Here is a 15,692-nt window from a genome sequence, read left to right on the forward strand (position 1 = left end):
GTTTCGATCCCCGACGTGAGTCAGAAATTTATTTCTGTTCCACACGTGATTGTGTTGATGATTTCTATCTTATTCACTCCAGAAGGGATAATTCGAATGAAATGTTGTCTATTGGGACATTGCTGAGTCGGGAAGTTGGGAAAACTGCTGGTATGCAAGCAGTTAAGCTTGCCCAGGTAATTCCTTTGCAGTTGCTCTCGGGTTCTTCTTTAGATTTGTATGGCCTAGTGGATAACGCCGCTTGACTTTCCACCTTGACCTGGGTTCGATCCTGACGTGAGTCAGAATTTATTTCTGTTCCACGTGATTGTAAAGCTGATGATGTTGATGATTTCTATATATATATATATATATATATATATAGATATCTAGAGAGAGAGAGAGAGCTTCTGTCTCATATTTCTTGAGAGAGAGAGGAGAGAGAGAGAGCGCTTGTCTCATTTCTGTGTGTGAGAGAGAGAGAGAGAGAGAGAGAGAGAGAGAGAGAGAGAGAGAGAGAGAGAGAGAGAGAGTTTCTGTCTCATATTTCTTTGTGTGTTGATGAAGTATGAGAGAGAGAGAGAGCTTCTGTCTCATATTTCGAGAGAGAGAGGAGAGAGAGAGAGAGAGAGAGAGAGAGAGAGCGAGAGAGAGCGCTTCTTTCTGTCTCATATTTTTGTGTGGTGTGTGTGTGTGTGTGTGTTGTGTGTGAGAGAGAGAGAGAGAGAGAGAGAGAGAGAGAGAGAGAGAGAGAGAGAGAGAGAGAGAGAGAGCTTCTGTCTCATACTTCTTGTGTTGGAGAGAGCGTGTGAGAGAGAGAGAGAGAGAGTTTCAGTCAATAAAAACCGATTTTGTCGAGGGTGCTTCTATTCATATATTAATTGCTTAATTACGGATGAAGACCCTATGCAGAAAAGTTCCACTACATTAGCCACTTCCTCTGCCTACATAGAGGGGTGTGTGTGTGTGTGTCTATTAATGCTTGTATATATGCATGTATTTATAATCACACGTAACACAAGGAATCAGTAACCATCACTGCATAACTAAAGAAAAAAAAAGGTAAAAATGGCTTTTACAAGGGCAGCCACGGAAAAATAACAAATAAAAATAATAAAACCACATGGCTAAAATCAATACTTTACCACATTTTCTAGGGATACATTCCAGGTTAGTGCATTTTTTGTTTGCTGTCGTTCTTGTTGGAGAAATAGAATCCACACCAGTCCACCTTTATCGTATATTACAACAGCAAGAGTTAAAAAATACAGCTGATACCTAGAAAACTATTCATTTTTAAATTAATAACATTTATATCTAATAATAATGGTGGGAAAGTTATCCTTTCACATTTCTCCGTATGTGCGTTTCCGTGTATTTATTTACTTATCTTTTATTTTTTTATCTGGGGGCTGTGGGGGGTTTTGTGGACAAGATATCTCATGAATGGGTCAAAAAGATGTGGTGAAACTTGGCAGATTCACTAACGAGAATATCTTTTCGAGAAAAATTAAGAATATCAGCCACGATTTTTTTGCCTTGAGAACCATACTGACTCGGAACACAATCTGGTTTTAAATGCATGTCCAATCACTCTTCCCCATTACAAACAAGTACTTGAGAGCGCTAACAGACCAGTATTACAAAAGGTCTTATGTCTGTGGCATTTCTGTTAAATATGTACAGTAAAGCTAACTGAAATTTTTTTTCGAACGAAGCTGATGCACAGTTGAAGCTTATGGAATGCCGTTAGGTAAATTTGCATCAAATATGCGGGTCCTAGAAGGAAAGGACTTGTCCCCTATTCCTTTTGCCCTTCTCATGGCGATGAAACATCAGCATTTTATTCTGATCTGCACAACGTCACAAGATTTACAAAGCCCGCTTAAACAGACACACCATACATATATAGTGATGGGACTTAGGATAAACCTGCGGAAAACGGAAGCAAGATAACAAAATACGTACAAAGGGACTAAATAGCACTGCATTGAGAAAGGATTAATGAGGATGAGTTTCAAATGCTTAGGGACACTACTACAATGAATTTGAATTTTGCGAGGATAAAAAGGAGAATCCAAACAACGGGCTGGCTGAACTAGATTTGGAAATCGTCGCTGAGAAGAACAAAGGATTGGAATGTTTCCTATTCAAGAGCTGTGAGACAAGATGTCGAGGAAGGTGGTATTTTTGGTAAAACTAAAGAACACTACCGCGGCCCGGTTTCCGCCAGTCGCCGACCGGAATATACCGAATTTTATTTACGTTTTTATCTACTTCGAGGTATTCTGTTGATTTCGCGAGCAGATACGGCAATTGACGATTTTCCATGTTATTTTACTTGTTTTACAAGAATTTTTTTAAAGTAATATTTTGTCGGCCGGTTAACTAAACTGTAATTGGCCTTGAAGATTGAAGACGACCGGGTAGATCTGAACCGACATTCCGTGGCCCCCAACCCCCTCCATAGCTAATACGGCAAAACTGCAAACGCCGTAAACACACCTAAAAATACCAGCCTAACGTACCTAGGGTGTTTACTTCGGTTACAATTTTACGTATTAGTTATGGAGCGGGTGGGGCCTGCCTGGAAAACTGGCCGATCTACCCACCTTACCCGACGTGTATTCTCCAAAGGTCAATTACAGTTTAGACCGGCAAAATATTACTTTAAAAATTCTTGTGGCAAGTAAAATTTCTTTAGGAAAAACGTCACTTGCCATAGTCTAGCTCACTGCGGAACTACGGCTTAGAATTACCGTCTAGAGTTATACCAGTATTTTAAATCAAGAATTCAATAGGTGAAACACACGAACAGCATCCAAAAATCTGTAATTATACAGAATTCGTCGGAAAAATACATTTTCTTGCAGCGAGCCTTCAAATTCCGTTCTCTCTCAACAAAAATAAAGAAAGAAAATGGTTATCGTTATACATTTGATCCTAAACTACTGAGAAATGACAAGCTGTTTCTACGAGAATGAATTTTGACTGGAATCTCTTCCTAACAATTTCTTTCTTCATTGTTAATGTTATTTATGTTGTTAAGGAATAATAGTAAATCATATAACTGCGATTTTAATGCAATGTCTCTGTGTTCTGTTTCTACAGGTTCGATAATGACAATGGTAGTTTTGATGTAGAATCCAGAATAACCTAATGAACTGAACAGAGAACACTAGCGTATGCAGGGGCGTAGCTGGGAGTTTATTAAGGCGGGGAGGCACTTTTGTGGAAAATGAACCAGGCGAAAGTACCGAGCCCCTACAGCTGGTGGGTCCGGGGAAATTTTTGTTTTTACCAATTTTAGAGGCATTCTGATGCACACGAAATGTATATTTTTGACATATCCAAGAACCAGTATTAAGTGCTTCATCTGGTGGAATAATAATAATAATAATAATAATAATAATAATAATAATAATAATAATAATAATAATAATAATAATAATAATAGTTTTTGCTGTTTTTTCATTACACATCACCTTCATATCTCAATATACAGGCACTTAATACCACACATTTTTTGAGCAGAACAAGGAAAAAAACTTCTACAGTATTTTATTCATTTTTTCTTCTGTATTGTGCCATCTTACTCATCGTGCAAATAATGCTGTATCTGATCACAAAAGACAAGAGGAACATGACAATAACTGAACAATGGCAAATCTGGACTTTCAGTATGCAAAATACCGAAAATAAAACAATGAAGACACATCACTTAAATCAGAAGAAGCCGGTGATTGTTATACCTAGCAAAATCATCTATCACTTTGTCCAAATCTATGGTAACATCATTATTAATCTCCCATAAGTACAACTGTACGATGGAAATCCTTCTTTTAATTAATGACTTAATACCCTTCATAGTGGTGGACTGGAAAACGAATTGGTTTTCATCTTATCAACAAGTTGACTAACCATCGAAAGTGAGATTGTCATGATCGGAGTGTGCGTACGTAAGTGCGTAAAAGTTCAACCAAGTGCGTAGTAGCGTAAACTCAACTCGCACTGTTCAAGACGTGTGTATGACTCCAGGAGGAAGTGGATGTAGTTCCCCTTATTTTCATTTGAAATGCCATATTTCTCCCTGTAGCAAAGGTATGCACATATCTTAGTTTATGTTGTAGCCACAGGTTGCCATAACACTTAATAGTGTTCTTGTTATCTTTGCCTTAATGTAACAGCAAATTACCGAGATCAGACATATCAGTGACACCACATAACCCAGCTTCAGTAGTGACACACAATTTATCAAGTAATACACAGCCAGTCATGTCCAGTAATCCATCCAGGGCAATAACACAGTCAATAACCCTATTATTCCAGTTTAATAATCATTCCAAGGTTGTCTTAAAACCCAAGATATTATGATGTTGAAGTTGTCAGAATTACGGGGTGTAGGGACTGATAATGACTAGCTAGATATTTTAGTCAACAGAGTTCTGTGTTTCGGCAGATGTTGATAGAATCCAAGTAGCACTTACCAGGTGGAACAAGAAATTGCAACGTTATTAACTGCTGAAATGGGTAAAAGGGAAATAACATATCTTGGAGTCAGTTTAAGGACATACTGAATCTTAACACTTTGCTTGTTCAACTAACAGCCCCACGCAGGCTTGGCAGGAGGTTGAGATTGAAACGTTAGTATAGATGAAGCCCCTAGAGAGCCTTTGTTAACAAGAATGAAATGTAAATTATCTGCCTTTGAAATGAAATTTCTATGATTCCTTCCCAAAGCTGACAGTCTTGTGAAAAAGAAGTTGTATAGAGGACTTAGTAGTACATCAAGAAAGACTCAAGGATTTCTTGATGATAGATACCCAGGAGAGATTCATTGAATTTGTTGAGTATGAGGTATCATCTAGCATACAATAAGTGGAGAGATGTTGCTCAACGTAGAGTTCTTCCCAACAATTCAATTCCCAACCACAGCCTGTAGTAAATAAGTAATGTACATAACCCAACAGATTTGCAAGATCTGAGGGAAACAGATTAGTGATTTGTCTAACAAATTAAGGAAGTTTAGTAAGAATAAGGAAAACCAATCAGTATTGTGCTTACTGTGGGTCAGAGATCACAAACTTTTCTGAATGTCCACGTAACCCTCCAAGAGGTGTTTGTTTTGATTGTCACTAAACCAAATTGTGTGAAGAGGTTCAGCAAAGTGTCCAGGACCTGTTAGGAATGAATGACTGAGACTGGAGTGTCAGGTCTCCTTCTATCCATTTGATGATAAACAATGTAATGTGTTTGTGCCTTATTTGGATACTGGTAGTGAAGTATGTTTTAGCACAGAAAGAAACTCGCATGAAACTTTAGTTTACATTGTAATCAAATGAGAAATATACCCCAACTTGCTGGAGTTACTCTCAACATATTCTCCCTGTTCTTGGTACAGTGTATCTGGATGTTCACACATTGGTTCCAGGGTGGTTACCCATTTTTTTCTGTTGTGCCTGATGGTTATCTGGACACAGACTTATATTGTTAGAGCCGATTTGATTATTAGGTCTGCACCAATGACATGGATGATGCACATAAAATCATTATTTGGGATAGGATTTATTTATCCAGTAGATATCTGAAAACCCAGGCCTTCTAATAAAAGGGTCAGACAGGTTAAAAATACTTCCAACCTAATGAACCTCATAAAGCTCCAGGTTAGACTTAAAAAGAAACTTATTCTACCTCAGTATACAGCTGGTATTTACCCCTTACCTGTAGATGAACCTCCTAACACATTGTTAGAATTTGTACCTGAAATTGAGGTGTCAAACTCAGTCTGCACTGTGCCTTAAGTTAATGATGCTCAGGAAGTCTTTTTGCCACTTGTCAATAATACTAAAGCAAGGATGGCAGTGAAGGTTGAACTTTATTAGGGTATTATAGGACAATTAGTGAAGAAGACATTGATCAACCAGTTTAAATTGTAGGAAAACTAGAATTCAGAATGATTTAGTTCTCCAGTGGTGTTGATGTTAATATCAAGTCAGGCAATACAGAGAAGAAAAACCTTAAGTATTTGTTTTCTCAGCAAGATAATTCCCATCTCACTACTGATCAACAGACAGAATTAAGTGACATGTTGGTTGCAAATCACCCAGTGTTCATTCTTGAAGAGAAAGAATTAGGGAAGTTTAAAGATGTCCAAGCTCATATTGCTGTAAGTGATCCCCAACCAGTTAGGTCTCCCATATATCGATACCCTGAAAGCCAAACCCTATTTCACCATGTTAGAAGATATGGAAGAAAGAGGAATAATAAGAAGCCTCAAGTGCGGCATGGCTAAGCCCAATTGTACTTAGGAAGCCTGATCATACTCAAAAGAATGTGCCTTGATTACCAGAGAGTCAACACACACCTCCAGGTTGACATTCACCCCTTTACCTAGATTGGAAGAAATGGTGAAACAGCTGCAGAAACCATTATTATGCGTCCTTTAGATATGAAAGATGCATATTACCAAGTGGAATAGATGAAGAGGTAGAGATTTAACAACTTTTGGTGATGGAGTTTCACTTTTATAGATTGGCGCGCCCTTTCGGATTGAAAGTTGCAGTCAGCAATATTTTCACGTATCATGTTCATTATCTTGCTCCTCTTATTAAGAAAGGGTGGGTTAAGAATTACTTAGATGATATTGTTTGAGGCTCCCATTTTCCAATCTGTTGAAAAGATTAGAGCAACTCTTCAAACTTTTCAAGTGAAGTTAAACAACTAAGAAATGTCAGATAGGCCAAAAGGAAATCAAGTTCTTAGGTCACATAATTTCAAGGATGGTTGTGAGACCCTGTCCAGACAATATCAGTGCCATCAAAAAAAATGAAACCCCTACTAATGTTAAGGAAACTAGAGATTTCTAGGAATGTGTGGGTTTACAGGGAAACACATTACAGGATTATGCTAAAATTGCTGTTCCCTTGACTAATCTCTTAAAGGAGAAAGAACCCTTTCTGTGGACAAAAAGATTGTCAATCCAGCTTTGAGCAGATGAAACAACATTAATCATATGCTCCAGTACTGAAAGGCTCAGATGACTAGACCTTTTGAATTATTCACTGATGCTAGTTTAGATCACGTAGGTGCTGTTTTGATGCAGAACAAGATGATCAGTTAAAACCCATTGGATATTTCTCTAAGAAACTGAAGCCAGTTGAACAACGTTACAGTACCACGGACAGAGAAGCACTTGCTATTGTCTTAGCATGCCGTAGATTCCATCATTTCACTTTAGTGTTCCATTACCATTCACACAGATCATCAGCCTCTAGTTTCGGTCTTCAAGAGAAAGACAAAGTCACCCTAGAATGAGCAGATGGGTAAGTGAGATGCGGGATTACCGTTTCAAAGTATATAGGCCAGGTAAAAATAATCAGGTGGTAGATCAACTAACAGACCAGTCAGGGCAGTCTTTCATCAGAGGACAATTATCTTGGTCTGAGCAAAAGATGAGTTCAAAGGAAAACAGTTAGAGGAACAAGGTGGGCTGAACTAACTTTTCTAGAAGGTGGTAAATTACCGTAAGAAGTTCCCTAGGCTTGATTAATCAATTCCTGCTGTATGAAGGTTGCTGTATCTCAGCGCAGATAAAATTGATAACTCAATTCAGTTGGAGATTAGTAGTTCTAAGGATTTAACAAAGGCAGCTTTGAATATGGTCATGAATCAATGTCAGGTCACCCAGGTATGCGCAAAACAATTGATGCTATTGGAAACCCTGTTCTATTGGCCTTCATTGCGAACTGATGTTACTAAATAATGTGAAGGTGAGTGTGTTATGTGCCAAAACAGCAAAGTCAGTAGTTCGTTACAACAACAGTTCCAAGAATTGCCTCCTGTAAGCTAAGCTTTGAGACGCGAATCAGTCTTGATTTAACTGATATGTTATCAGGTGCAAATGGTTATAGATATGTATTGACTGTTATTGATCACTACAGCAGGTATGTGAAGTTCTATCCATTGCGTAGTAAATGCACAGAGAGAAGTAAGCAAAAACTTCCTTGTCTATTTGAATGACTTTTGTACCTATGACTGTCATACCCGATAATGGTGCTGAATTTCACCTCAAAACCAATTTAGACAATTTAAGAACATAAGATAAATACTGGTTATATTACCCCGTATCATCCACAAGGAAACAGTGTAAAGTGAAAAGGATGCATAGAACCATGAAAACAGTACTGAATGTAATGTGTAAAGGACATCCTTATCAATGGCCTAAGTACTTAGGTGAAACGCAGCGTGTGCTTAATTTGCTGTTCATACCACTCTTGGTGAACAACCTCATTATGTATTTTTCTCTCTTTAGAGCACCCAGACAAGTGACTGGTGTGTTACCACAATTGCTGATGATGTAGAAGACTCTGCCATTGCAAAGGCTCATGAAATAATACAGAAAACTCATAGAGAGATGGCCAGCAAGTATCGTGCAATAGCCAATCAAAAAGAGGAAAATGAGAAAGTGGATGAAAACATTCTTGTATGGGTTAAAAATGAAAATGTGATTCCTAGCACTAGTAAGAAACTAAACCCCAGGTGGTGTGGTCCATATGTGTAAACCAAAGTGTTTTAGAGATGGTGCGAAATATGAGTTGAAACATGTTTGACCAAACCATCATTGGAACGTGCTACTTTGAAAGGTGAAACCCTTTACAGGACAAGAACAGTGGTTAGTAAAAATGCAAGAAATGGACGATGTCACTCCTGATGTAGTGAATGAAAGAGTGCAAACCAGAGGTGCTAGTAGTATTGTTCCTCCCTCTAGGTTAATCGAAGAAATTTGAAATTATTGTATTTTATTTTATATATTGCATTGTGTATTTTTGTATTTTCTGTGAGGAGTATTTTTGTATTTGCATGCTTAAGACAATTTTTTATATAACCATTATATTAATTTCCAAATGTATTGTATATTGTGTTCGTAGATCATAAATCTGATAATGACACTGCTTGTTTTTGTGTACAGGGAACTTGTACTCAGTTGAGTTTTGTGTGAAGAGTAACCTGTCCAAAAGCTTTACAAACTCTGTTGAGTTGTTCAAGTTATGTGACTGATGTGTGTTAGTCATTAGGATGCTTTAGAGGTATATTATCTTCAAAGGAAAGTCTTTCCTGCTTATGGTTTTGAGTGAATGAACCTGCATGACGATGTAAGCGAGTGTGGTGAGAAAAATGATCATAAGTGATTATACTAATGAGGAGTGACTAGATCTTAACTGAATTTAAGATCACTCTTACATAAGTGTTTAGCCAGTAAGTTATTAGGGATGGTTAAGTAGAAACGCGCCCTTAAGGGGTGGCGTCCCCAACTTGCTCTATGTCTGTTAGCAGACCATTACTGATTAAACGTTGTAGTTTATATCTCTGGTTGAGATGGTTGAGAGATAGAAAGTATTCACTGTTTGCAAGACTGGTATTGTTGTTAAATTTATAGTCTACCCCATATTTTGCAATTTAAGGTTGATTGTTCTTGATAAATGAAAACCAATTTCCGTAGGGTAAAGTGATGTAATGATGGAAATCCTTCTTTTTTTAATTAATGACAATACCCTTCATAATTGGTGGACTGGAAAACGAATTGGTTTTCATCTTATCAATAAGTTGACTTAACCACTGAAATTGAGATCGTCTATGATCGAGTGTGCGTACGTAAGTGGTAAGTTCAACCAAGTGCGTAAGCGTAAGCTCAACTCCACTGTTCCAAGACAATGTGTGGCGACTTCAGAGGAAAGGGATGTAGTTCCCCTTATTTTCATTTGAAATGCCATATTTCTCCCTTGTCAAAAGGTATGTACATATCTTAGTTTATGTTGTACAGGTTGCCATAACACTTAATAGTGTTCTTGTGTATCTTTGCCTTAATGTAACAGCAAATTACCGAGAGTTGTTATGGTAATGTTACGTAGTTGCAACATGATGAGCTTGCATGTGGTTGCAGTGCCACCAACCATAGGCTAAGATGTGATATTCCATGATTTTATGAATATATATCAACTCTTGACTTCAATTACACCTCTTATGCATGAAAAGCCAGGCTAACTGTGTAATGTAACAGTTAAGTTAGGCATGGAGCACAGCATAGCCTAAGCCTAAGGACTGCATGCTGTTGGACACAAAATGGCTGTCCTAAATGAACTTTTTGTATTACAGGAACCAGTCTTGGGCATCTGTAATACATGAACCAGTCTAGGTATCTTCATTACATGAACCAGTATAGGACATCTGTACAAGAACCAGTATAAGTACCTATGTAAAAAGAAGCTCTAACAATTATGGAAGGAACATTAGGAATAAGTTGTTTACCATGTAACCTACTAATAGCATTAAACAACCCGCGGAAGTCGGCGATTTCCTCAACCCTAACTACAAAATGAAGATTCGTCTGTCTACGACGTCAAGTACCAGTCCGCTAAGAGTAATCCGGGGTTTTATTAACCTAGGCCAGTGTGTTGCACTTGTTTGGCCTATGCCCAGGATTGAGTCGTTATATATAGGCTCGTCTGAGTTAATTGTCCTAAAATGAATGGTAAGCCTCCGAACAAGCCAGGACAATTGACATGAAGCCACAGTAGTAAAAAAGTAAGAATGACATATGAGAGTAAATATGACACAACACCTCCAACCGCTCCTCACTCATTGTAGATCTTACGTCCGTTTTTATTCTCCTTAGTGCTGAAAACGAACGCTCCACACAACAGGTCGTCACAGGTATGGTTGCTAGCAACTGCAGAAGCTGCTTAACATTAGGCAGCTGTGTACATGCTTAAAAGCAGCAATGGCAATGGTTGGTCTTTCTATGGACCAAGCTGCTTTTCCACCTCGTTTCCCACATTATTAATTCACTGCGAAGTGAAGTTGGGTTTGGAAGATCTTGAATATAAATGTTGGCTGAAGAAATAACAGATTCAATATTTAGATTTTCAATCACAGATGGAATTAACTGATGAAGTAGGAGAACAGGATGATCCTTTGGAAACCTCATTTCTGATAGAATATAGTCAACAAAAGGATAAAAGACACTGACTCTGTAGTGGTCATATGGCAATGAAGTTTTGACATTCCCTCTGTGTTGCTGCTTCGTTGATATGCGTGGCACTTCTACCACACGATCTAGAGTAGTAGCCATTTCCTCAGTAGACTTAAATACAGAACTGAAGTGACTGTCTCTGCAAGAGTATGCGGACAAACGCGTAATGAGATGATCTTGCTGTTTCACGATCATGTTATGCGACTCTCCACTTTTTTTAATTTAATAAGCCCCATCTGCATTAAGAGTCTATTTTTCCCTAGGTGGGTTTGCCATCTCTCTCACTCTCTAAGGTTAATCTTTTGTGACTTGGATGGATTTATATGTTTGGTTTATCCCGTTAATTTTTTTGCCATTTTTCCTATGATCCTACTCTCTCTCTCTCTCTCTCTCTCTCTCTCTCTCTATTTTTTTTAGCTTCTTTTCCCTAGATCTGTCATTTAGTAACTCAAACCATAAGGGCACGTGCCCGCTGTGCCCCCCCCGGCTACGCTACTGAGCGTATGCATACAAACACACGAATATCCACAGCGTTTGCATACTGTAAAATTAATCTGATGTAAAAGACATTTATATTATAGCTCAGAAAACCTTACCTACAAACGTCCTTTTCCCCTCGCAGGATAGAGGGTAGTAATACTTTTAGGTCCAATGGCCAAGCACTAATGACCCAGAATGCCATTCAGATCTTTACAGCAAAATCATGTAATGAAAGGGAGAATAAAACTTGTTTTGAAATTATGTCAATAGCGCAGTTACCGCCTTGCTAAAGTCGCCTGGCTGTGTAATTTATTATCAAGGTTACTGATATGTTTCGATTTGAAGTCGGAAATTAGGGATAACATGATTTATAAAGAGGAAGAGAGTTATTTCACGATGAAACTGGCAGTTAGAACCTAATCATACTTGTGGACTTTAATAATGCGATAAAAATATGAAATACATAGGGAAAATTGATTCTGTTTGGATCACGAAAAAAAAATATGAAAACAGAGGAATTACTTTTTCATTTATTCATTTATTTATTTTCGAAAACTTCGCCAGGATCCAAGAAAACTTCAAAACGAATTTCACTGAAAGCTTTAGGTCTGGTGATGATTAAGCTAATGGTCCTGCCACAGAGTAACTTACGTGTCTTTAAAGGGGTCATAAATTTACGTGTCTTCAAAGGGGTCATAGTTTCAATTACTCCATTCCCACTTGGAATATTCTGTAGGGAACCAAGGCGATTTGATCTGTCATTTTTGATATTCCATTTCTTAAGACAATGGCTATGGATTATTTGTGCTTTCATCTTAGATCGCTTTTAGTAAACAAGTAATCGTTATTCATAGTTAAGGCCGAACGTTATATTGTTATGTAACATATCCGCACACAGGAATAACATTTTTTTTATTACGCTGTTGAAGGAAAAACAAATTCACCTCAAAACGTAAAAATTTCTCCAAGAGCCGTCCAATATCTTGCTTGCAATAACATAAATCAAAGAAAGGTATCAACTCATGCCTCAAAGAAACTCCCCAATGACAAAAAAAGCAAACAAATGAATAAAGATTTTGAAAGTGAAAGTCACTAGTGACCTGTAGCATTTGTAATTTCTCACAATATGAAGGAAAAATCTTGATATAACAATTAAATTCCTTCGCTTTCTCCCTCTATCATTTTACGAATACAACTCTCTCTCTCTCTCTCTCAACACCATGTTATAATTATGAAAAAAAGCGATGATGAAAGAAAGACATGAAATGGAACATCACATGTCATATTTTCTTTGAACGTTCCTGCTATTCTGATGTTCTTTTGATACTGGCTGCAATTAAGAGCGTGCCTTCGAACACAGAAAATGACATTAAACTTTTTTCTTTTTCAATTAATCCAATTCAGTCAAACCATCCTTTTGATAGTGGACTCCAGGTTTCTTGGAAAACGTCGCTTTTTGTAGTGATAGAAGATAAATTAAAAAAATATCGAAGGATTCAGAATTCCAGCAGATAAACCGTCCAATATTAGTAAATAAATGAACAAACTGGCCAGTCACTCAACATTGCAAAACAAAAGACAGGCACTGCCACGCTCATGACTTGATAGCCAAACCAAGGATGAAGTTCCGGTGCGGTAAACTTCCCGAGCATCAGAGTGTCGTATCCACAAACGGAAGGTTCATCAGCAGCGCGTCGAACCTTATCCCACCATGTAAATCTGACACTAGCAACCTGCTCTTGAAATATACCTCTACAGCTACAATAGGGGAACATTTTATAAAGCCGCTCTCTCTCTAAAATTGACTGACTTATTTATCATCAATATAAGTAATTGGCGTCATCACACCCCCTCTACGAAAGAAAGGGGTAGGCACAAATCTCTCTCTCTCTCTCTCTCTCTCTCTCTCTCTCTCTCTCTCTCTCTATTTTTACAGGTTATTAGTAAGTGATAATCGGATAACCTCCCAGTAATCTGTCAAAAACAGTAGCTCTGACCAGACAGTGCAACTGCCGCCTAAATAATTAAGCTGTCTTTCTAAACTACGAATACGGTCAGGATGCACAACAACATATATAAACTTGGTTTTAGGTGAGAGAGAGAGAGAGAGAGAGAAGAGAGAGAGAGAGAGAGAGAGAGAGAGAGAGAGGGCTCCAACCTTCCAATTAAAATCAAATTAGCAATTCACAGAATCAATCTTAGTTTCTAGACTTCAACACAACGGAAAGTAAAAAAATAAATAAAAATGACAAATAAAGAAATAAAATCCAATAGAAAAGGAATATTTTTTAATCTGATAATTTACGAGGTAGTTCGAACTCGGGGGTATCGAAAGAACTATCACAGCATTGATTTCCGATCCATCCGCAGCCAGTTCGTTAAATGCTTCATGATGTATCATAAGTTTGAGTCTTTGTTTAATTCGGGGATTATATATATATATATATATATATATATATATATATATATATATATATATATATATATATATATATATATATATATATATATGACTCTAAGCAGTTCCGTTCATTATCTGAAAAATTTCGCATCTTTAAGCGTTTTATTACAAAGTCGTTCGCAGGGATCATGCAGCGAACATGAGTTACGACGAAGCGGTAATAACTTTCTTGCTCGTAGATAATTAAGAGGAAGATTTATTGAGAACAAATTCGCCTCTAGACGAATTTGCGTGGGCCCCGTACCGCCCAATAAGGGGTACTGAGTTTAACTGAAATGCTTCTTTTGAAGTGCCCGCGATACTGGGTACGCCGGTGATTTCCGGAACGTTGCGGGGATTTTCGGGGCATTTCGGTAAATTCGGAAGAAATCCACGATTTCTGGGAGGGATTTTCAAATAGCATTTCAGTAATTCTGATCGACATTTCCGTCACTTCAATTGCATTTCAGTGACTGCGAAGGGCATTGTCATAATTCAAAGTGGGATATAAGCGATTTGGAGGATAATTTCGAAAGGCATTCAGTTCATTTAGGGGTACCGGTACATCCTTTCATCACGGCGATGATCACGCAGACCCCCAGCGCCCCTGAGGTGATCAATATTTATCGGCGCTATCCGTTTTTCAATTCCCTTTCGTAATTGCGCCCGTCGCCGTATATATCGCCGCTGCCGCCATCATCGTCCAGGCAACGAACGCTGCCTCCCCTAAAAACGGAAGATTATTTAGTATTAAGAAATAATTAAATCTCGTCGATAATTTTTTTACGGACTGTATTTACCGTGACAGTTTTCAGCGGAAATCCGTAATTTCCCTTGACGTAATACTGTAATACGTCAAAAGAAAGCGCGATACGGAACTGGAACCGGCAACTCTACAGGGAATATTCTCGTCCGAGGGATATTATTTTTCGCAGATTAATGACCGAACGATATTTATTCATGATGCGTCTACTTCCAATTAGCGAAGGTACGAGACGTAGTTTACTTTTGGCAGTCTCCTCCGGGTTGTGGGCCCGCATTTAAATACAGCAGACGTACCGTTATTTATAACGCTGAATCGGCAATCTCTCACTGGAATAAAAATAGAATAAAAAACAAAATAAAACAAAATGGAGTGGTAAGTGGAAGACCAGTTTTTTCTCAGCAAACTTGAATCTCTTTCGCTACGACGCAAGTCTGTCGGAAAACTAGTTTTTTTTTCTTAATTCGCAGCTACCTAATCTATTTTTGATAGAACGTAAATCTGGTGGAAAACTAGTTTTTTCCTACTATATTCATAACTTCACTGGAACGTTAATCCGAAAGGGAAAAAAAAAGACTCAATGGAAAAGAAAAACACTCATTATTTATCTCACTCATCTTTCAAACGGGGTTGATGAGAACGAGAGACCCGGTTTAATGAACTTCGTCACTATTATAACGATCGTTGTGACGTCATATACAGCTACCATTACTGCTGTTGCTACTACTACTACTACTACTACTGCTGCTGCTACTACTGCTACTGCTACTACTACTACTACTAGGTTTCGTTTCACAAAAAAAATGACCGATGAACAGGCAAAGGAGAAAGCGAGATCTGGACACAAGATAAACAACTAATGGGTTTATAAGCTCATAATCTCAAAAACATTATGCGATTAATGTTATTAAAAACATACTTTCGAGAGAGAGAGAGAGAGAGAGAGAGAAAACGTGATTGACGAATCCCCCCGCTGGGGGTAAGGATTATCTTGTCGAAGC

Source organism: Macrobrachium rosenbergii, chromosome 15, assembly GCF_040412425.1.
Source record: "Macrobrachium rosenbergii isolate ZJJX-2024 chromosome 15, ASM4041242v1, whole genome shotgun sequence".
NCBI lineage: Eukaryota > Metazoa > Arthropoda > Malacostraca > Decapoda > Palaemonidae > Macrobrachium > Macrobrachium rosenbergii.